The following is a 24,946-nucleotide window of genomic DNA, read 5'->3' as shown; positions in this document are numbered from 1 at the left end:
CAAAAAGGTAGGGAGGTGTAGAAGTGGTGGTGATAGTCTAGAAGATTATCAAAATGGTTAGGCCAAGTTGAAAATTTTCTAGCAAAGATAGGTATACCAATGGAGATTGATTTGTTAGACAAAAATTAAATTTCCAAGGTCAAGACTATATGGAGGTGTGATCTTGATTGATGGATATGTGAGATGTATTAATGGCAAAGGCAATGATATGGGTATTTGATCACAAATTCAAATACCATTTAATTTGGTGTCTATGGATTTGATTTGAAAGGCTTACTTGGAAACTTTTGAAATGGTAGAGGGTTTTAGAAGACTAGAATGATCCATAGTTGAAAAAGGATAAAATATGGGTCATTCCATTTTATTTTAGGAAACCAAAACAATGTTTATAATATTTTAAAAGTTACACATAGAAGTGTAAGCCATATGGTAAATACTTTGTGCCAAAATAAAACTATTTCTTTTTAGAAACTCTTTTGTGGTACCATGATCAAAGGTGATCATAGTCAAATTTAAAAGAAGGGTTTTTGACAAAATCTTTTGAATTAAGATTTTTGATTTATAAAACAAAAAGTGATTTTGGGGTTTAGGTCAAAAGGTTCAATTATTTGAAAGAGAGGAGCTTAAGGTAATACAAGAGTTACCATAGCTTCACTATTTTTCTGGAGACTAGAAATTGTGTGTTGAGGTACTTAATGGGAAAACACCAATCATAGGGTTTATGCATTGGTAAAGGAAAAGAATTTTCCAGGGCCACACATGTGTTTTATTAAGTGAGTTGTTAAGTTGTTTTAACACTTGAGGTGTTGTTCTATGAGGTAGCTCAAGACAAAACTCAACTAGTAAAACAAGACAATTCATCTATCAACAGATCAAAACAATTCATTATAACAAACAGATCAAGGCAATTCATCTAATTAGTCTTATAGAAAAAGTTTTTGTTCCCCCTAATTTTTGCACTATGGACAACTAAACAAGGTTGAAAAAGTTGGGGTGTGACAGGGATGATGCCCACACGATAGGTATCCGGATAGTTGTGGGGAAAGTGTGCAAACTCTGCAGAGTATCAAATCTATTCGAATAGCCGCGTCCGCGGTCATGGACGGGTTGGAGTGGCCATACTTAACCTGGGCTAGTTTTGTTTTAGAAAGTCTTTACAAAGAAAAAGAGAAAGTTGTTTTTCGGAGTACCGGAAGGGTACGGGAAAGTGGTTGACCATGTGAAGATGGTCGGAAAGGAAATAAAAAGGGCTACTCCCATCCTAGTGTTTTATGTCGTAGAACTCTTTTGAAGTATCTTCTTTAACAAAGATATAGAGATGTCATAGAACCCTCTTAGTGTCCCCTTCAACTGCGATGTTGGGATGCTATATCCACAACAGAAACTGATTCTCTTTCACATGCTATATCCACAAGAGAAACTGATTCTCTTTCACATGCTATATCCATAAGAGAAACTATTCTTCCTCTCTTGTCTCTTTTAGTTAGCATTGTTAGCACCTTTCTTGATGGTTTGCGAGTACAATTCCAATGTACTCACGGCTTTGTCCCTGGCTATTTACTTGGCCAGATTTGGAGGAATTCGACAGATAAAGAAGGAGTTGACGACGTCTATGCGAGCTAGGAACGTCTTCCCAGTCATTTGCCTGTAGGGTTATGGCAGATGACTTGGGTTCTACGCTGATTGAAGTGATTCCGCGACTCTAATGATTAGATTAGGCCCTTCGAGGCTATTATGTAAAGATTGGTCATGTGACCTTATTGGAATTTTCTTATTCCATTTTGTAAAGGATGATGTAATTTGATATCAGTTCGGTTATGTGTTCACGGCGCACTGATCATGGGATCGTGAACTGTATACATAACAGGGTATTTTCGACAGTTAGTTCGGGGTCCCCACAGAGCTGGTATCAGAGCCATCCTGACTATAGGAGACCTAGTTAGCATGGACGTTAGTTAGGAAAAAAGTATTTGGGAAAAACTATTTAAGAAACAAATTCTTTCTTTAGTCGGAAGCATAGCTTCTACTCCTCTTGTTTCTTCAAAACTTCTAAATTCTTATCTCTCCGCTTTATTAAAATGTTGAAAAATCTTACTCTATTGTCTTACCCACTTCAAACCTACCTATTGGACGATGTCCCCAACTCAGACCGGAGACTCAAAGTCGAAGATGGATCAACCCATCAGGAAGTCTCAAGTATCTCCGACTGCAGCTATTGAAGGTTTGATGCCAACTAAGCAGTACGCGTATAGGGATAATAAGATCATATATTTGGTTGTCACCAAAGTATGTCAAGGAGCTGACCTTGTTCCTCCGTGGACTTGCACTTTTTGCAGTCGTCAGGGATCAAGTCCTCAGTTCTTGACTAGTAATTTTTAGGTCAGCTACAAGAAGTTGTCGACTTTGGGAGTACCTCAACAGTTACCCTCTGAAAACCTCACGTCCTCGAAATGATGAGACCATAAGTTCTACACAGTTTTCGCCTCCACCTCAACATCAATGACTCAACCCCATGCTGCTTCGCCCCAACTTCTACAAGGATCCAAGATGAAGCCAATGTCAGCAAGATGAAGACGTCAGCATATGTGACCAGCCCCGGACCTATAGGATGAATAGGACAAACTCAATCACTTTGATTGAGCTCCCCCCCCCGCGTATTAGGCATCCATGGGTACTTATGTTACCATGTCTGGTTTGATGATTGCTTGTAGTTCCCTAAGTGTGTTGCCTTGAGTGTGTTTATCTGTTTGTGGTATGATTGTCATGATCTTTAGGTCTGAAAAACACTCTTAGTGTGATAACCCAGCGTAGGAAGCCTCCCGAAAATGTTTTCACCCTCATCATCTCGCCGCTAAAATGCTAACTGCTGGTTGTTGGGTAAGTTAGCCTTGTTAACAATTGATTTTCAACCGTCAGAAAAACTAACCCAGACCCCTATATGCGCTAACTACTTTCAAGATCAGCTGAAGCATCTCTATTACGTCCAGGAAGCATAAGCCAATACCTTCAAGATTTACTGCAACTCTGCAAGAAGTCGTACTAATTTGGCTAACCTTAGAGCATAGTCGCGCTAACCTTGAGGTTATCTTCTTGAAAACCACCCTCTAACACACCGTCTAACAAGCTGAGAGAACAATAGCGTCAAAGCCAAGCTACATCCCATGGTTCATCTGGTCCTCATCGAGTGAAGCTCCTGAAGATACCTCAAGACTCAAGAATAGGTGTAGTTTACCGCTCACTTCTTAACTAGTATAAGTCAGCACCGACCCTCAAGCTGAAGATTGTTTCCGACGACCTTTGTTGTTGCTTCATATGGATACCAACCAGGAGTTCCATCAACTTACTAACTTACCGGGCGTTATATTTTTTTTAGTAAACACCGTGTTTACCTCTTGAAACCGTGGTCTACATGTCTCCCCTGAAGATTCTTCAACCAAATGCGGAAGATCGATGACCTCTTCAGAAGCTCCAGACAGAACCACACGGCAGAAGCTCTGAGTTTTTCCGAAAGCCCGATGAAAAATCTTAAGGGTGGAAGACTTCGTCTTCCACTAAAATCTGGAGCTAACCCTAAAATTTTCCACCTTTCTAAAACACCGTTGGGAACTTGGGATGCACTAACTCCCCTCGAAGTTGTGGACCGTACATCGCCCCCCCTTGGAAGATGTTCAACTCAAGACGAGAAATTGATGACTCCTTCGAAGGCACCGACAAGACCCGTGGCTGAAGCTCTAAGTTTTCAGGAAACCCGCTGAACAATTTTAAGGGTGGAAGATTTCGACTTCCACTAAATTTAAGCTAACTCTAAAAAGTTTTCAACCCTGCTAAAACACCGTTGGGGTACACTAACTCTCCTAGAAATCATGAACCCCTGCTAGGATCGTTAAGAAGCTTCAGATCTAACACCTCCATGGAGTAGTCAACTTCTTCACGAAGCTTGCACCCGGTAGAAAATCTACCGTGTCTCTCAGAAGCCGAAGTTGCGACCCTCTCGACAACGGCACCTCTACATAAGAATGGAGTCTAACTTTAGTTAAACCTTACGACCCCTCTAGTTCTACGCTTAGTAATCTCGGGACGAGATTATTTTAAGGATGGAAGATCTGTCACACCCCAACTTTTACAACCTTGTATAGTTGTCCAGAATGCAAAAATTAGGGGGAAAAAAACTTTTTCTAAAGACTAACTAAGATGAATTGCCTTGATTTGTTTGATATAATGAATTGCTTTGATCTGCTGGTAGATGAATTGTCTTGTTCTGCTTGTTGATTTTTTTCTTGAGCAACCCCGAAGAACAAGACCTCTAGTAATAAAACAGCTTAGCAACTACAATAAAATACATGTGTGGCCCTGAGAAATTCTTTTTCTTTCCCTACCAATACATTAAACCCTGTTATGCTTGTTGTTCTCCCATAAGTACCTCAACACACATCTTCTAGTCTCAAGAAATATAATTAAACTATGGTCCCTCTTGTATTACCTTAACCTCCTCTCTTCAAAAATATTTGAACCCTGGGTTAACTACCAAAACCTCTTTTGCTTTGACTCAAAGTATTGATTCAAGGGATGTTTCCAAAAACCTTTCTTCTTTTTTTAAATTGGCTATGATCACCTTAGATCATAGTATCACAAAATAGTTTCTAAAAGTTGCTTTGTTTTAACACAAAGTATTTACCAAATAGCTTACCCTTACTTTATGTGAATTTAAAATCTTGTGAAAGCATTTATGTGTAGTTTTAGTCTCCCAAAAATAAAATGGAATGATCCATATTTTCTATTCCTCTATGGATCATTTTACTCTTCTAAGACATCTCCTCTTTTTCACATATTTCAAGTAATCCTATTTGTTTAATCTATATAAAAAACAAGGCCATAGACACCAAAATAAATTAAAGGATATTTGATCTGTGATCAAATATCCATGGTATGGTCATTACCAATATTACATCTCAAATATCTATCATTCAAGATCATAACTCCTTCTAGTCATGATCTTGGTAAATAAACATTGTCCAATAAATGAATATTCTCCAATTACTTTTTCATCCCCCACATCACACACACCTTTCCAATGGTGTGATCTTTATGTGATCATGAGCGTGGACGCGAGGACGACGAAGCCTCGTGCGCTGCATGGCCACTTGGCCACATAGGCCATGCAGGCCTGGCCCGCTGATACGTCTCCAACGTATCTATAATTTCTGATGTTCCATGCTAGTTCTATGACAATACTTACATGTTTTGTTCACACTTTATATCATTTTTATGCATTTTCCGGGACTAACCTATTAACAAGATGCTGAAGTGCCAGTTCCTGTTTTCTGCTGTTTTTGGTTTCAGAAATCCTACACAGGAAATATTCTCGGAATTGGACGAAACAAAAGCCCACGGCCCTATTTTCCACGGAGGGTTCCAGAACATCGAAGAAGAGTCGGAGACGGCCAGCAGGGGGCCACCCCATAGGGTGATAACCCACAAGTATAGGGGATCGCAACAGTCTTCGAGGGACGTAAAACCCAAATTTATTGATTCGACACAAGGGGAGACGAAGAATACTTATAAGCCTTAACAACTGAGTTGTCAATTCAGCTGCACTCGGAAAAGCACTAGTAACAGTGGGTGATGTGAAAGCAGCAGTAATATGAGAGCAATAGTAACAATAACACAGCAGCAGATATTGAGAATACATGAGGCGATGGCACCAGAAAATAGTTGATACTACTTCCAATGACATATATGACCGAGTGAGTATTTGATGATGAAAGATGGACCAGGGTTCCCAGCTATCTACACTAGTGGTAACTGTCCAATAACAAGTGTTGGGTGAACAAATTACAGTTGGGCAATTGATAGGATTGAAATAGCATTAAGACAGAACATCAAGTCTATTAATCACGTAGGCATGTTTTCCATATATAGTCATACGTGCTCGCAATGAGAAACTTGCATAACATCTTTTGTCCTACCAGCTGGTGGCAGCCGGGCCTCAAGGGAATCTACTGGTAATTAAGGTACTCCTTTTAATAGAGCACCGACGCAAAGCATTAACACTTGGTGAAAACATGTGATCCTCATATCTAAGCCTTCCCCTCCGGTTATCCCAGTTGCTGTCACTCTGGGGCCTCGCGTTCCGGACATAGACATGTGCAAACAACTTGTAGATACAATCTAAGCAATAATTATAGAGCTCAAATCTAAGATCATGCCACTCGTGCACTAGTGACAAGCATTAAACACAACAAGATTGCAGCAACAATAACTTCACAAACTTATATCGATAGACTGATCATAATGTAACAATTCATCGGATCCCAACAAACACAACACCGATTACATCAGATGAATCTCAATCATGTAAGGCAGCTCATGAGATCATTGTATTGAAGTACATGGGAGAGAGAGTACCAACTAGCTACAGCTAGAACCCGTAGTCCATGGGGGAACTACTCATGGAGCATGATGGAGGCGGTGGCGTCGATGGAGAAGGCTTCCGGGGGCACTTCCCCGTCCCGGCGGCGTGCCGAAACAGAGATTCTGTCCCCCGAAACGGAGTTTCGCGATGGCGGCGGCGCCCCTGGAGTCTTTCTGGAGTATGATTGATTGTTGTAGGGTTTTCGCGTCGCGAGGGATTATATAGGCGAAGAGGCGGCGCTAGGGGGTGTCAGAGGGGCCCACCCCATACCTGGGCGCGTCCCCCTCCTTGGCCGCACCGCCAGGTGGTGTGGGCCCCCTGGCCCCTCTCCGTCTCTCCTTCGGTGTTCTGGGTCCGTCTCGGTAAAATATGAGGTTCGGCTTTTGTTTCGTCCAATTCCGAGAATATTGCCCGAACAGCTTTTCTGGAACCAAAAAGAGGAGAAAACAGGAACTGGCACTTCGGCATCTTGTTAATAGGTTAGTCCCGGAAAATGCAAAAAAACATTATAAAGTGTGAGCAAAACATGTAGATATTGTCATAAAACTAGCATGGAACATCAGAAATTATAGATACGTTGGAGACGTATCAAGCATCCCCAAGCTTAGTTCCTACTCGCCCTCGAGTAGGTAAACGATAAAAAGAATAATTTCTGAAGTGATATGCTACCAACATAATCTTAATCATACTATTGTAAAGCATATGAGATGAATGAAGTGACTCAAGGCAATGATCTATAGTTTGCTAATCAAATAGATAACATATAGCAAAACTTTTCATGAATAGTACTTTCAAGACAAGCATCAAAAAGTCTTGCATAAGAGTTAACTCATAAAGCAATAAATTCTTAATAAGAGGTTTGAAACAACACAAAGGAAGATTTAAGTTTCAGCAATTGCTTTCAACTTCAACATGCATATCTCATGGATATTTGTCAACAGAAAGTAATATAATAAGTGCAATAAGTAAGCATGTAAGAATCAATGCACAGTTGACACAAGTGCTTGCTTCTAAGATTGAAAAAAGTAGGTAAACTGACTCAACATAAATTAAAAGAAAGGCCCTTCGCAGAGGGAAGCAGGGATTAAATCATGTGCTAGAGCTTTTTAAGTTTTGAAATCATATAGAGAGCATAAAAGTAAAGTTTTGAGAGGTGTTTGTTTTTGTCAACGAATGGTAGCGGGTACTCTAACTACCTTATCAACCAGACTTTCAAGAGCGGCTCCCATGAATGACGTTATCTCTACCAGCAAGGTAGATCATCCCTCTTCTCTTTTGTTTACACATGTATTTTAGTTTCATTATTGTTGACACTCCTCCCAACCTTTTGCTTACACAAGCCATGGCTAACCGAATCTCGGGTGCCTTCCAACATTCACATACCATGGAGGAGTGTCTATTTGCAAAATTAAGTTGCTTACTGATGAATCAGGGCAAAACATGTGAAGAGAATTATTAGTGAAAGTTGTAATTAATTGGGGCTGGGAACCCCGTTGCCAGCTCTTTTTGCAAAATTATTGGATAAGCGGATGAGCCACTAGTCCATTGGTGAAAGTCTGTCAGAAGTAAATGACAAGATCGAAAGATAAAACACCACATACTTCCTCATGAGCTATAAAACATTGCCACAAATAAGAGATAATAGCTTTTGAATTGTTTAAAGGTAGCACATGAAGTATTTACTTGGAATGGCAGGAAATGCCACATAGTAGGTAGATATGGTGGACACAAATGGCATAGGTTTTGGCTCAAGGTTTTGGATGCACGAGAAGCATTCCCTCTCAGTACAAGGCTTTGGCTAGCAAGGTTGTTTGAAGCAAACACAAGTATGAACCGGTACAACAAAACTTACAGAACATATTGCAAGCATTATAAGACTCTACACTGTCTTCCTTATTGCTCAAACACTTTTACCAGAAAATATCTAGACCTTAGAGAGACCAATCACGCAAACCAAATTTCAACAAGCTCTACGGTAGTTCTCCACTAATAGGTTTAAACTACATGATGCCAGAGCTTAAACATGATCTACTTGAGAGCTCAAAACAATTTCCAAGTATCAAATTATTCAAGACAATATGAAGCATTTTCTGTTTCCACCCAAATAACAATAAGTGCTGCGGCTTTCAGCTTCCGCCATGAACATGAAAAATAAAACGAAGAACACCAGTGTTCATATGAAAAAGCGGAGCGTGTCTCTCTCCCACACATGGATTGCTAGGATCCGAATTTATTCAAACACAAACAAAAATAAAAGCACACAGACGCTCCAAGTAAAGCACATATGATGTGGAAGAATAAAAATATAGTTTCACTAGAGATGACCTGATAAGTTGTTGATGAAGAAGGGGATGCCTTGGGCATCCCCAAGCTTAGACGCTTGAGTCTTCTTTAAATATGCAGGGATGAACCACGGGGGCATCCCCAAGCTTAGGCTCTTCACTCTTCTTGATCACATTATATCACCCTTCTCTCTTGACCCTTGAAAACTTCTGCCACACCAAACTTCTCATAAACTTCATTAGAGGGGTTAGTACTCAAAAAACTTTAATCCACTTTAGTTCTGTAGTGACACATTGCAAGAACTCAATAAAATATTAGCTACAACTCTCCACGTCTAGAAAGCCTTACTTAAAGTCCACAAGAGACAATGCAAAAAAACAGAGACAGAATCTGTCAAAACAGAACATCCAGTAAACACGAATTTTTTCGACGTACTTCCGTTGCTCAAATCAGAAAACTCAAAACTAATGAAAGTTGCGTACATATCTGAGGAACACGCATTAAATTTTGCAGAATTTTTAGAGTCTCCTGCAGAGAGATCTACTCAAATTAGTGACAACTAAAAATCTGTTTCTGCGCAGAAATCCAAATCTAGTATCAACTTTATATTAGAGACTTTACTTGGCACAACAATGCAATAAAATAAAGATAAGGAGAGGTTGTTACAGTAGTAACAACTTCAAAGACGCAACAAAACAGTAGCAAAATAACACATGGGTTATCTCCCAAGAAGTGCTTTCTTTATAGCCATTAAGATGGGCTCAGCAATTTTAATGATGCTCACATAAGGATGAGAGTTGAAGCAAAGAGAGCATCAAAAAGCAAGTATGAAACAAATTTAAGTCTAACCCGCTTCCTATGCATAGGAATCTTGTACACAAATAAATTCATGAAGAACAAAGTGACAAACATAGAAAGATAAAACAAGAGTAACTTCAAAATTTGCAGTATGTAGAGAGGTGTTTTAGTACCATGAAAATTTCTACAACCATATTTTCCTCTCTCATAATAATTTCCAGTAGCATCATGAACAAACTCAACAATATAACTATCACATACAACATGCTTTTCATGATCTACAAACACATAATTTTTATCAAGCTCAAAAATAGTGGGATCTAAACTTTCAAACCCACTTTTTAATAATCTATAACAAGATGATTGATCATTCTCAAGAGATATGGGACTCCTAGATAAAGTCAACATCTCTCCAATCCCATTTTCATTAGTAGTACAATTAATATTATCAAGTAACATAGGACCATCATCTAGAGCTTTATCATAAACATTTGCTAAGCAAAACTCTTTAGTACCATGCATTTCGATATCAGGCACAAACAAAGCATTATCATAAGATTTATCAGAATAGCATAGATTATCATAGATAACAGTAGCATAATTATTCTCACAAGTTTTACTCATAGGGAATATTTCAAGAGAATCCACAGGAACATAACATTCATCCTCCTTTAGTAAGCATGGAGGACAATCAAATAGTGTAAGAGATAAAGAGTTACTCTCATTAGAAGGTTGGCATGGGTAGCTAATCCATTCTTCCTCCTTTTGTTCATCACTCTCCTCCTCTTTTTCATCCAATGAGGTTTCAGATTCATCAATTCCCACAGGTTCCTGCAAATTGTGAGTGCATTCTTGTGCATGAATGAGTCTCTCTTTATAATCAATGATATAAGGATTATTGTTGTAACTTTATATGCAAAAATCAAGGATAGAAGAGACATAACCTTTAAGGTTCTTACAAGCAATACAAGTTTCATAATTTTTAGACACGAAGGATTCTATTTCAGAAGCTCCCATAAATAAAACAAATTGTTCTACTTCTTCGAACCCAAGCTGAATATAGTTATTCCAATTATAGTTCATAATTAAAACTTCTTCGCTAAAGCCACATTGGAATTTAAGATGTTTAGTATCCTCTTTAGAGAAACAATTTATATCATGGCGTTTAAGCAAAATTTTAGCAATTGTATTCAATTTTTCTATAACGGCACTCATGACTTTACCCTTCCTTGATTCTCTATAACTGTTATATAATTCTATAAGCTCCAACATGGTTGTGGGTTCTTCCATAACAACAGTTTTTAATTTTTCGGTTTTTCAAATTTTTATGGATTTTCGGGTATATAAGAAAAATAAAACAAGAAAAAAACAAACTAGACAAAAGTAAACTAAGCAAAATAATACTAGACAGTAAATAAACTAAGCACAAATAAACTAGACAAAAGTAAACTAAGCAAAACAAAATAAAATAAAAACAGAGAGAGAGAGAGGTAGAGTGTACTCCCCAGGTGAACTTATGAGTAGAGCTATGCCACCCCGGCAACGGCGCCAGAAAATAGTCTTGATAACCCACAAGTATAGGGGATCGCAACAGTCTTCGAGGGAAGTAAAACCCAAATTTATTAATTCGACACAAGGGGAGACGAAGAATACTGATAAGCCTTAACAACTGAGTTGTCAATTCAGCTGCACCTGGAAAAGCACTAGTAACAGGGGTGATGTGAAAGCAGCAGTAATATGTGAGCAATAGTAACAGTAACAGAGCAGCAGTAACAGAAAATAGTTGATACTACTTCCAATGACATATAGGACCGAGTGAGTATTTGATGATGAAAGATGGACCGGGGTTCCCAGCTATCTACACTAGTGGTAACTCTCCAATAACAAGTGTTGGGTGAACAAATTACAGCTTGGGCAATTGATAGGATTGAAATAGCATTAAGACGAACATCAAGTCTATTAATCATGTAGGCATGTTTTCCATATATAGTCATACGTGCTCGCAATGAGAAACTTGCATAACATCTTTTGTCCTACCAGCACGGTGGCAGCCGGGCCTCAAGGGAATCTATCGGTAATTAAGGTACTCCTTTTAATAGAGCACCGGAGCAAAGCATTAACACTTGGTGAAAACATGTGATCCTCATATCTAAGCCTTCCCTCCGGTTATCCCGAGCTGTCGTCACTCTGGGGCCTCGGGTTCCGGACATAGACATGTGAAAACAACTTGTAGATACAATCTAAGCAATAATTATAGAGCTCAAATCTAAGATCATGCCACTCGTGCACTAGTGACAAGCATTAAACACAACAAGATTGCAGCAACAATAACTTCACAAACTTATATCGATAGACCGATCATAATGTAACAATTCATCGGATCCCAACAAACACAACACCGATTACATCAGATGAATCTCAATCATGTAAGGCAGCTCATGAGATCATTGTATTGAAGTACATGGGAGAGAGAGTACCAACTAGCTACAGCTAGAACCCGTAGTCCATGGGGGAACTACTCACGGAGCATGATGGAGGCGGTGGCGTCGATGGAGAAGGCTTCCGGGGGCACTTCCCCGTCCCGGCGGCGTGCCGGAACAGAGATTCTGTCCCTCGAAACGGAGTTTCGCGATGGCGGCGGCACCCCTGGAGTCTTTCTGGAGTATGATTGATTATTGTAGGGTTTTCGCGTCGCGAGGGATTATATAGGCGAAGAGGCGGCGCGAGGGGGTGTCAGAGGGGCCCACCCCATACCTGGGCGCACCCCCCTCCTTGGCCACACCGCCAGGTGGTGTGGGGCCCCCTGGCCCCTCTCCGTCTCTCCTTCGGTGTTATGGGTCCGTCTCGGTAAAATACGAGGTTCGGCTTTTGTTTTGTCCAATTCCGAGAATATTGCCCGAACAGCTTTTCTGGAACCAAAAACAGGAGAAAACGAGAACCGGCACTTCGGCATCTTGTTAATAGGTTAGTCCCGGAAAATGCATAAAAACATTATAAAGTGTGAGCAAAACATGTAGGTATTTTCATAAAACTAGCATGGAACATCAGAAATTATAGATACATTGGAGACGTATCATAGGGCGGCGCGGCCAACCCTCCTGGCGCGCCCAGGTGTGGGGAGGCCACCCCCTGGCTCCCCCGACGGTGCCCCTTCGCCTATATATTCTCCCAGATGCGAAAACCCTAGGGACACCAGTCATATTCCACGAAGAGTTCCGTAACCGCCGCCATCGCGAAGACAAGTTTCGGGGGACAGAAGTCTCTGTTCCGGCACGCCGTCGGGACGGGGAAGTGCCCCCGGAATCCATCTCCGTCGACTCCATCGCCATCTTCATCGCCGCTGCTGACTCCCATGATGAGGAGGGAGTAGTTCACCCCCGAGGCTGAGGGCTCTACCGGTAGCTATGTGGTTCATCTCTCTCCCATGGTGTGATCTTTATGTGATCATGAGCTTTGTGATCTAGTTGAATATGTAGATGTTACTCTTGTCTATTATGCACTCTCGAGGTTACTTTAATATGAACTCCGGAGTTACTCTCCACGGTGTGATGGTGACAGTGTGCGCATCGTGTGTGATTCCTTTATGAAGTTGTGGAGCTTGTTTACTCCGGCTTGAGGTGTACTTTTGTAGCCCTACACAATGAATGGTGTTTGTCATCCAACAAGAGAGTGTTTAAGAGTAGCATTTATTTATTCAATTATGTGATCATTGTTGAGAGTGTCCACTAGTGAAAGTATGATCCCTAGGCCATGTTTCTAAGCATTGAAACACCGTTTCCAACAAGTTCTGCTACATGTTCGCTTGCTGCCATCTTTATTTCAGATTGCAATTACTACTTATAATCATCAATATTACTTGTATTTCACTATCTCTTCGCCGAACTAGTGCACCTATACATCTGATAAGTGTATTAGGTGTGTTGGGGACACAAGCGACTTCTTGTATCTTAATTGCAGGGTTGCTTGAGAGGGATATCTTTGACCTCTACCTCCCTGAGTTCGATAAACCTTGGGTGATTCACTTAAGGGAAACTTGCTGCCGTTCTACAAACCTCTCGCTCTTGGAGGCCCAACACTGTCTACAAGAATAGAAGCACACGTAGACATCAAGCTATTTTCTGGCGCCATTGCCGGGGAGGTAAGGTAAAAGGTATTCACATCCTCCGACTACTAAGCTATTTCCTAGCACTATTGCCGGTGTGTGAGTGCTTGATGCGTGCAATTAACACACGTCCGTTGGGAACCCCAAGAGGAAGGTGTGATGCGTACAGTAGCAAGTTTTCCCTCAGAAAGAAACCAAGGTTTATCGAACCAGTAGGAGCCAAGAAGCACGTTGAAGGTTGATGGCGGCGAAGTGTAGTGCGGCGCAACACCGGGATTCCGGCGCCAACGTGGAACCCGCACAACACAATCAAAGTACTTTGCCCCAACGTAACTGCTGAGGTTGTCAATCTCACCGGCTTGCTGTAACAAAGGATTAAACGTATTGTGTGGAAGATGATGTTTGTTTGCGAAGAACAGTAAAGAACAATTGCAGTAGATTGTATTTCAGATGTAAAGAATGGACTAGCGGTGTCTCTCCCATAAGATAAATAGCATGTTGGGTGAACGAATTACAGTTGGGCAATTGACAAATAAAGAAGGCATAACAATGCACATACATATATCATGATGAGTACTATGAGATTTAATCAGTAGCAAGTATGACAAAGTACATAGACCGCTATCCAAGCATGCATCTATGCCTAAAAAGTCCACTTTCAGTGTTATCATCCGAACCCCTTCCGGTATTAAGTTGCAAGCAACATACAATTGCATTAAGTATGGTGCGTAATGTAATCAACACAAATATCCTTAGACAAAGCATCGATGTTTTATCCCTAGTGGCAACAGCACATCCACTGTGGGGACCCCAGACTAACTGTCCGAAATACCCTGTTATGTATACAGTTCACGATCCCATGATCAGTGCACCGTGAACACATAACCGAACTGATATCAAATTACATCATCCTTTACAACATGGAAAAAAGTAAATTACAATAAGGTCACATGACCAATCTTTACATAATAGCCTCGAAGGGCTTAATCTAATCATCAGAGTCGCGGAATCACTTCAATCAGCGTAGAACCCAAGTCATCTGCCATAACCCCTACAGGCAACTGACTGGGAAGACGTTCCTAGCTCGCATAGACGTCGTCAACTCCTTCTTCATCTGTCGAATTCCTCCAAGTCTGGCCAAGTAAATAGCCAGGGACACAGCCGTGAGTACATTGGAATTGTACTCGCAAACCATCAAGAAAGGTGCTAACAATGCTAACAAAAAGAGACAAGAGAGGAAGGATAGTTTCTCTTGTGGATATAGCATGTGAAAGAGAATGAGTTTCTCTTGTGGATATAGCATCCCAACATCGCAGTTGAAGGGGACACTTAGAGGGTTCTATGACATCTCTATATGTTTGTTAAAGAAGATACTTCAAAAGAGTTCTACAACATAAAACACTAGGATGGGAGTAGCCCTTTTTATTTCCTTTCCGACCATCTTCACATGGTCATCCACTTTCCCGTACCCTTCCGGTACTCCGAAAACAACTTTCTCTTTTTCTTTGTAAAGCTTTTCTAAAACAAAACTAGCCCCGGTTAAGTATGGCCATCTCATCCCGTCCATGACCGCGGACGTGGCTATTCGAATAGTTTTGACTCTGCAGAGTTTGCACACTTTCACCACAACTATCCGGATACCTATCGTGTGGGCATCATCCCCGCATAACGACGTATGCCACGACGGATACCCGGACATAACCTTTCGCCCATTCGACTTAACACGAGGTCCTACCCTATGGAGTATGTACCTCCCCGACACCGTGGCAGCTCACCTCCTTTTGAGCGTGGCTCCACCGCCAAGCCAGGAGACCCATAGTGTCTTCCGGACGGGTCAGCCCCGAAGGCCTCCCGTTATACTATTGTCCCAACCTCGACAACCCGGACTCGGGGTAACCGTACCCTTGTATAGTTGTGCGGTGCCTCATGCTAAGAAGAACAAACGTCAAGTTAAGCCCGTGCCCACTTTGGGGTAGCCATGGTTGCGCTCGTAAAGGTTGTGATGGCGAACACTTATATGCAGTGCTCTTTTGAAAATTCATTTTTTTGTTACTCACACATCCTTTGGCGGCCAACAACCAGCCATATCCCACTTTCCGAAAACATCAAGACCTTTCTCTTGAAACAACACTTGAGCAAGACAACATCGTCCCAAGGTTTTCTAAGTCTTTCCAAAACATAAAACATCGGGGTTTCCCAACCTAAGGTTTTATTGTGGAGAACAAGGCTATCAACAAGGGCGTGAGGCTAACCATCATACCACTATGGAGATGATTATTGCGGTGTCAAAAGGGGTTCATACATGCTTGGGGTAAGCATGTATATGATCATCATAAGTTGGAAGATTTAACAAGGTTCATGATGTTAATCATCATACCGCTAAGAAGATGATAATATAGATGGTCAAGGGGGCATACATGCTCAGGGTGTGCATGCATAAGATCAACAAGGGGTTCAACATACTCGAGAGTAAGTACGCGAACATCAACAAGGGGTGCAAAAAGGGTGTCAAGAGGTCGACACACACAAGATAAGTGGGCATACCCATCACATTTAGAGGGTACACCAAGATCATGATGTTGACAACCACCATTCACAAAAGGGGTTTGTCGGCGAGGTGCCAAAGAGAGTAAACATGCTCACGGTAAGCATGCTCCGACAACAAAAGTAGAAATCACACAAGATAGATCGAGAGACAATAATAATAACAAAGTAACCACAATATGTGATTCAATATTCAGAGATCAAGAGATGGCTTTCCTTTGCTTATTTGTCCCTGGACTTCTTCAACTCCATCAATATAAGAATCCCATCAATATAAATAAAATCCTTATCCGAACCACTTCTTCTTCTCCGGAATCGTTCGCATCTATCGCCGGAAAATATAAAAGGAACACAATCAACACATGGCACCAACAAACAAACATGCAACAATCATAATTTAACCATTCAACTAAGAGCTAACATACAAAGAACTTATATTTACTACAAAACAACTTTGTAATTTCTATTTTAAGAAATCCCCATTTATTTACCTAGTAAGGTATGAGAGCATCATACTTAGCAATTGCCTCTCTCGGTATCACCATGGAACAAACTAAGTACCCCTGGTAGATAACATCATAAAGAGGACAAGTGCATTAGTTTGGTATTAAAAACATTCACATTATAATTTCAAACTTTTTTTTTGGAAAAGCGGGAACTCATTTTTCCTATTTTATCTTGTTTATAAAACACTACTAATAAAAGGGAGTAAATAATATTCTACACCATTTGAAATCTTAAGTAAAACAATAACACTTGGTTTAAGTTGCAAAAGGTTTTGTTTTGCAGGAATAAAACATAGGTTGGCTATTTTTAAAACAAAGTGATAGCAAGGTTTTGAATAACTCAAAGGGATTTCAAAACATCATTGCATGTGACACACATACACTTGCAAACAGAGACAAAATTTCTTTAACAGAGACTAAAAGTATTTTTCCTAGATGGCCAGTAACAAAACAAGGTCAACACAATTGGATTCATCGAAAAATATTAATCCTACAATTTTAGGAATTAGATAGAGTGTGCAGTACACATAGAACAAGTTTATTATGCCAAAAATCGTACAAAAATCATAAAAATATGGGACCAGCAGCATTGGAAAGATAATCAAATTTGTGATCCAACGCAATTGGTTTCATCGGATTTGGGTGAGTAAAACTCGAGTTATTAGCATTGGAAGCTCTCTGGTTTTTGTCACCTTTTTAACAGAATTTCAATTAATCAAAATGGGCGGGAAACTCTGGGCCGCGCGGATTTGAAACGTGGGCCGGCCCAGGAGAGAATTCCAGGTGGCGGAAAGGAAAAAAAGAAAATAGAAAGGGAGAGGGGGGCCCGGGTGGGCCAGGCTGCATGGGCCAACGTGGCCATGCAGGCCACGCAGCTGCATGTCCCAGGAGGGTCGAACGACCTGGGCGTCGTTCTCCTCCGACCACGGACGCTCGCAGCGGACGGGAGAAGGGCAGGGGCGGCTGGGGACTTACCGGCGGCGAGGGGTGGTCGTCGGCGAGGCTCCGGAGAGTGGCGGCGCGCCGGCGCTGGGCTCGGCAGCGTCCTCCGCGCCCAAGCAGCTCGTCCCGGCGGCCTCGTCTCCGCGGACCTCTCCCGGGCGGACGACCATGGCGGCGGTTACCGGCGGACCTGGGCGGCACAGGGGTGTGGATTAGCACGGGAAGAGGGTGGGGAACTGAAGAAATCAGAGAGGGAGAGGCGGGAATGACGGGGGCGAGCTCGAGCTTGCCCGTCACCCTCGCGGTGACCATGGGCGGCGGTTTTTTTCTGCGGCAGCCAGGGGCAGTGAGGCGAGGCTGCGCTCACGGGCGTGGGTAGAGGAAGTGGAGGGGGAGGTAGAGTGGTGTGGGAGGGAAGGGAGTGAGCGGGGGAGCCTTTTATAGGCGGGGAAGGGCACGAGAGGGGGACATGGGCGGCGGCCGTGCCCAATGGCTGTCGAGGGCGGACGTCAGGGGTGACGTAGGAGGGTGGGGGCGGGGTGATGTCACGCTGTAGACGTCAGCAAGAGGAAAGGGGCGCGCGGGAAGGAAGGAGTCGAGCAGGAGGCTCCCAGAGTCGCTGCTCACGTTCGTTTTACTCTCTGGCTCCGTTAGGGTTTTAGTTTTTGGGCCTCCTTCTTGGGCTGCTTGACTAGGGCTGGTGGGAAGGGTATGGAGAGGGTCCAGGGAAGGTTAGAGAGGGTTGGGGTCGGGCCAAGGAGGTGCAGGGGGTTGGGGTGGTGCATAAGCACCATGGCTCGGCCATGTGAGAAGATAAAGAGAGGGGGATGATGAAAAAAAGATGGTTTGATGCATAGCATCAAGTACAAGACAAGGATTTGCAAGGTTGGAAAATTTACAACTCAAAGGGGAAGAGAGAGTGGATGGTGTTGAAGAGGGGTGATGGTCCCAAAATTTTGGTGTGGACAAATTTTGAATGGGCTCCTTGAAAAGGAGAAAGGAAAAAAATACTTTTCTTTTGAAAACATCAAATGATCAAGTTGGCCCAACAAGGTTTTGGTGGATATGGTGTTGTTGGAGGAGGGTTCAAGGAGGTATGTGATGATGGTCTAGGTGGTATATAGGGTTTGTCATGGGCTAACACTATTTTGGAAAACATTCAATTCAAGGATGGAATCTATACTCATAAGACTAGATGAGAGGGAGAGGGTGATGTATCTAAATTTTAAAGGTAACATGAGAAGGATCAGTGGGGATGCAAAGGAAGGGTGTTGAAGTCTATCTAGCTACTTTTGCTAGGTGAGGTCTAGGGCAAGAGGATATAGAGGAGGTTATCATGACACAAAATGGTTAGGACAAGAGGAATTATTTTGGAGAGATGGAGATTATTTGTTAAGCAAAAGATCATTATCTAAGGTTATGATGGATTTGAGAGTTTGATGGACAAATATGGGAGGTGTATTAATGGGAAAAGACAGTGCCATGGATATTTGATCACAGATTCAAATACCCTTTATTTTGATGTCTATGGCCTTGTTTTTGATATAGATTAAACAAATAGGCTTACTTGAAATATTCGAAAAGGAGGAGAGATCTTTGAAGAGTAGAATGATCAATAGAGGAATAGAAAATATGGATCATTCCATTTTATTTCAGGAAACCAAAACTAAGCATAAAAGCTTTTACAAAAAATTTAAAATCACATAAGTCAAGGTAAGCCATTTGGTAAATAATTTGTGCAAAATAAATTTAGAAACTATTTTGTGATATCATGATCTAAGGTGATCATAGAAAATTTTAAAAAGGAAAGGTTTTTGCAAGATCCTTTGAATTTCAGATTTTGAGTCATAGGACAAAACAAAAGAGGTTTTGTGGTTTAGGTCAAAATTTTCAATTATTTCTAAAGAGAGGAGGTTATGGTAATACAAGAGTGACCATAGCTCCACTATTTTTCTGGAGACTAGAGATTGTGTGTTGAGGTACTTTATGGGAAAACACCAAGCATAGGGTTTATGCATTGGTAAAAGAATTTTCCAGGGCCACACATGTGTTTTATTAGGTGAGTTGCTTGTTTTACCACTAGAGGTGTTTTTCTTTGGGATAGCTCAAGACAAAACTCAACAATCAAATCAAGACAATTCATCTACCAGCAGATCAAAGCAATTCATCATAACAAACAGATCAAGGCAATTCATCTTAATTAGTTTATAGAAAAAGTTTTTGTTCCCCCTATTTTTTGCACTTTGGATAAATAAACATGTTTGCAAAAGTTGGGGTGTTACATCCACAACCTTAGAACTTTCTGTCACTGTCCCAGATTTAATGGAGGCATGAACCCACTATCGAGCATAAATACTCCCTCTTGGAGTTACAAGTATCAACTTGGCCAGAGCCTCTACTAGCAACGGAGAGCATGCAAGAACATAAACAACATATATGATAGATTGATAATCAACTTGACATAGTATTCAATATTCATCGGATCCCAACAAACACAACATGTAGCATTACAAATAGATGATCTTGATCATGATAGGCAGCTCACAAGATCTAACATGATAGCACAATGAGGAGAAGACGACCTTCTAGCTACTGCTATGGACCCATAGTCCAGGGGTGAACTACTCACACATCGATCCGGAGGCGATCATGGCGATGAAGAGTCCTCCGGGAGATGATTCCCCTCTCCGGCGAGGTGCCGCAGGCGATCTCCTGAATCCCCCGAGATGGGATTGGCGGCGGCGGCGTCTCTGGAAGGTTTTCCGTATCGTGGCTCTCGGCACAGAGGGTTTCGTGACGAAGGCTTTAAGTAGGCGGAAGGGCGGAGTCGGAGGAGTCACGGGGGCCCCACACGCTAGGCCGCGCGGGCCCCCTCTAGGCCGCGCCGCCCTAGTGTGGCGGCGCCCGTGGCCCCACTTCGTATCTCCCTCGGTCTTCCGGAAGCTTCGTGGAAAAATAAGCCCCCGGGCGTTGATTTCGTCCAATTCCGAGAATATTTCCTTACTAGGATTTCTGAAACCAAAAACAGCAGAAACAAGAATCGGCTCTTCGGCATCTCGTCAATAGGTTAGTGCCGGAAAATGCATAATAATGACATATAATGTGTATAAAACATGTGAGTATCATCATACAAGTAGCATGGAACATAAGAAATTATAGATACGTTTGAGACGTATCAAGCATCCCCAAGCTTAGTTCCTACTCGCCCTCGAGTAGGTAAACGATAACAAGGATAATTTTTGAAGTGACATGCTATCATAATCTTGATCAATACTATTGTAAAGCACATGAGATGAATGCAGCGATTCGAAGCAATGATGAAGACAATGAGTAAACAACTGAATCATATAGCAAAGACTTTTCATGAATAATACTTTCAAGACAAGCATCAATAAGACTTGCATAACAGTTAACTCATAAGCAATAAATTCTTAGTAGAAAGCTTTGAAACAACACAAAGGAAGATATAAGTTTCAGCGGTTGCTTTCAACTTCAACATGTTTATCTCATGGATAATTGTCAACACAAAGTAATATAACAAGTGCAATAGGTAAACATGTAAGAATGAATGTACACAGTTTACACAAGTGTTTGCTTCTAAGATAGAAAGAATAGGTAAACTGACTCAACAGTAAAGTAGAAGAATGGCCCTTCGCAGAGGGAAGCATGGATTACTATTTTTGTGCTAGAGCTTTTCATTTTGAAAACATAGAAACAATTTTGTCAACGGTAGTAATAAATCATATGTGTTATGTATAAGATATCCTATAAGTTGCAAGCCTCATGCATAGTATACTAATAGTGCCCGCACCTTGTCCTAATTAGCTTGGATTAACACGGATTATCATTGCATAACATATGTTTCAACCAAGTGTCACAAAGGGGTACCTCTATGCCGCCTGTACAAGGGTCTAAGGAGAAGGTTCGCATTGGATTTCTCGCTTTTGATCATTCTCAACTTAGATACCCATACCGGGACAACATAGACAACAGATAATGGACTCCTCTTTTAATGCTTAAGCATTCAACAACATGTAATATTCTCATAAGAGATTGAGGTTTTGTATCCAAACTGAAACTTCCACCATGATTCATGGCTTTAGTTGCAGCCCAATGTTCTTCTCTAACAATATGCATACTCAAACCATTTGATCATGAAAATCGCCCTTACTTCAGACAAGACGAACATGCATAGCAACTCACATGATATTCAACAAAGGTAAAAGTTGATGGCGTCCCCAGAAACATGGTTACCGCTCAACAAGCAACTTATTAAGAAATAAGATACATAAGTACATATTCTTCACCACAATAGTTTATAAGGCTATTTTCCCATGAGCTATATATTGCAAAGGCAAAGAATAGAAGTTTAAAGGTAGCACTCAAGTAATGCACTTTGGAATGGCAGAGAAATACCATGTGGTAGGTAGGTATGGTGGACACAAATGGCATGAATTTTGGCTCAAGGATTTGGATGCACGAGAAGAATCCCTCTCAATACAAGGCTAGGCTAGCAAGGTTGTTTGAAGCAAACTCAAGTATGAAATGGTGCAGGAAGACTCACATATGAACATATTGTAAGCATTATAAGACTTTACATGGTCTCCTTGTTGTTCAAACACCTTAACCAGAAAATATCTAGACTTAGAGAGACCAATCATGCAAACCAAATTTTAACAAGCTCTAAGTAGTTCTTCATTAATAGGTGCAAAGTACATGATACAAGAGCTTAAACATGATCTATATGAGCACAACAATTGCCAAGTATCAAATTATTCAAGACATTATACCATTTACCACATGCGGCATTTTCCGTTTCCAACCATATATCAATGAACGAGGTAGTTCAACCTTCGCAAAGAACATTAAGAATAAAGCTAAGAACACATGTGTTCATATGCAACAGCGGAGCGTGTCTCTCTCCCACATAAAGAATGCTAGGATCCGATTTTATTCAAACAAAAACAAAAATAAAAGCGAACAGACGCTCCAAGTAAAGCACATAAGATGTGACTGAATAAAAATATAGTTTCACTAGAGGTGACCTGATAAGTTGTCGATGAAGAAGGGGATGCCTTGGGCATCCCCAAGCTTAGATGATTGAGTCTTATTAAAATATGCAGGGATGAACCACGGGGGCATCCCCAAGCTTAGACTTTTCACTCTTCTTGATCATATTGTATCATCCTCCTCTCTTGACCCTTGAAAACTTCCTCCACACCAAACTCGAAACAAACTCATTAGAGGGTTAGTGCATAATTGAAAATTCATATATTCAGAGGTGACATAATCATTCTTACACTACTAGGAAAAGGCCTAGCCGTAAGACTGCCATCAGTGGCGCACCATGGCTGCCGTGCGCCACTACTACTTAGCAGTGGCGCACCACAAAACGGTGGGCCACTGTTACAAAAGTAGTAGTGGCGCACCTTGATTCCGGTGCGCCATAAGTAAGTGGTGACAGGAGGCCGGATCCTCCCCCAACCTAGTAGTGGCGCACGTCTCTCGGGTGCGCCATCGCTACATTCCTTACCTATGGCGCACGTTGTAGAGGTGCGCCACTCGCTAGGAGGTGTCCGGAGACCGTTTAGAGATGATAGGCTTAGCAATGGCGCACCGCCGTGGTGCGCCACCGCTACATAGGTTACCTATGGCGCATGTCATTAGGTGCGCCACTCGCTAGGGGGTGGCCAGAGCCCCTTTTAGAGATGAGAGGCGTAGCGGTGGCGCACCACTTAGTAGTGCGCCATTGCTATGTCTTAGCTTAATAGGTAAGTAATGGTGAAGCTTTCTTAGCTTAATACCCTACTCAATCTCAACTTTTTACCTCATCCAACACTCTAGGTCTCGCCGTATCGGTAACTTTGTTGGTTTTATGCTTTGTGTGTGACCGGTTCCGATCGTCTTGCACACACACGTATGTGCGCATGCGCGAAAAGCGTCTCGATCACGTGCATGTGTGTTGTATGCGAAGCCTCCACATGTGTTGTATATGCAAAGCCTCCGATCCACACATGTGTTGCATGTGTTTGTTTGCAGGGATTTGAAATGCAAAGGTCACCGCGAAATATGAGCCATGGGTACTAGCTTCCCAAGTGGACCAATGCTTCTTCATTACCGACCCGCAAAAGCCCAGCCGTGTTGTCGTGAGGAGAGGCAAAAGGAGCATCATCGGAATGGATGGAGCCGCCAACGAGCTAGACTTTGACCAGTACGGCGATCCGAAGATGGAAGATGACGACGACGATGATGAAGAACCATACACAACAAGAAGAAGCAGGACCACCCTACCTAAAGGCCGTCCATTCAAGAGAAGAAGTCTAGGAGTTCCGGGCTAAATTATTCAACCGCGAGAAAGAAGGGCAAGAAGATTGTGAAAAGATAATTATGTATCATTTTCTTGTATGAATAATGGATGTCATATTGTTAATCTACACATTGTACCGATCAAAATAGACATATAATTTATATTTTTGGATATTTTCTAGATTCTCTAGTATTTTTAATATTCTACATAATTCTAATTATTTATGCCTTTTATTTTGGTGTATTATGCTATTTCTTACTGCTGGGTTAAATCATTTTAAAAAAAAGTTAAAAAATTGGGGCCGCCAGTGGTTCGAACCCGGCCGGCCGATGCAAACCAAACAGAGAGGGGGAGCTAGCCACTGCGATACAATTCGGATCTTGTCAACTGTAGGTGCCGCGCGCCTTTTGACCTAAACCTAAAGAGGCAGTGGCGCACCCCGAGAGGTGCGCTATTGCTAAGCCTCCTAGTGGCGCACCCCTAGAGGTGCGCTATTGCTAAGGGGAGTTGGGGACTTAGAGAAAAATCCCCTTCTCTTCCCGTCCCGACCAGATTCTCTTCTTCCTTGCGACTGCGCCCTCTTCTTCCTTGCGACTGCGCCCTCCTCTCCGCCGGCGACGCCCATTCACCACCGCGCCCTCCTCTCCGTCGGCCACTTGCTCCCGGATCTCCGAAGCCACCCGCTCGCCCACTCGCGCCCATTCCCCACCACCGCAACCTCCCCTTCGCCTCGCGACGCCGCCCCTTCCCTCGATCCGCCTCGCGACGCCGCCCCTTCCCTCGATCCGCCTCCCACCGGCGCCCCCGAGCAACGCCACCACCCACCGGCGGCTGCCACCCCTCCCCGAGCGAGCGCCACCACGTCGCGCAGGTACGTCCCCCTCGATTCACCTCCCCGCCGACGGTCGCCTCCCCCTCGATTCTCATCCGCTTTGCCGCCACGCGGATCCTCTCGCCCGAGCCCTCACCGCCACGCCCCCGCAGCACTCGCCGCGCCCGGCGCAGGAGCAGCACGCCGCCACGCCCTCGACGCCACGCCGTGGAGCAGGATC

Source organism: Lolium rigidum, chromosome 3 (assembly GCF_022539505.1).
Source record: "Lolium rigidum isolate FL_2022 chromosome 3, APGP_CSIRO_Lrig_0.1, whole genome shotgun sequence".
NCBI classification, from domain to species: domain Eukaryota; kingdom Viridiplantae; phylum Streptophyta; class Magnoliopsida; order Poales; family Poaceae; genus Lolium; species Lolium rigidum.
Note: the sequence above shows the minus strand (reverse complement) of the source record.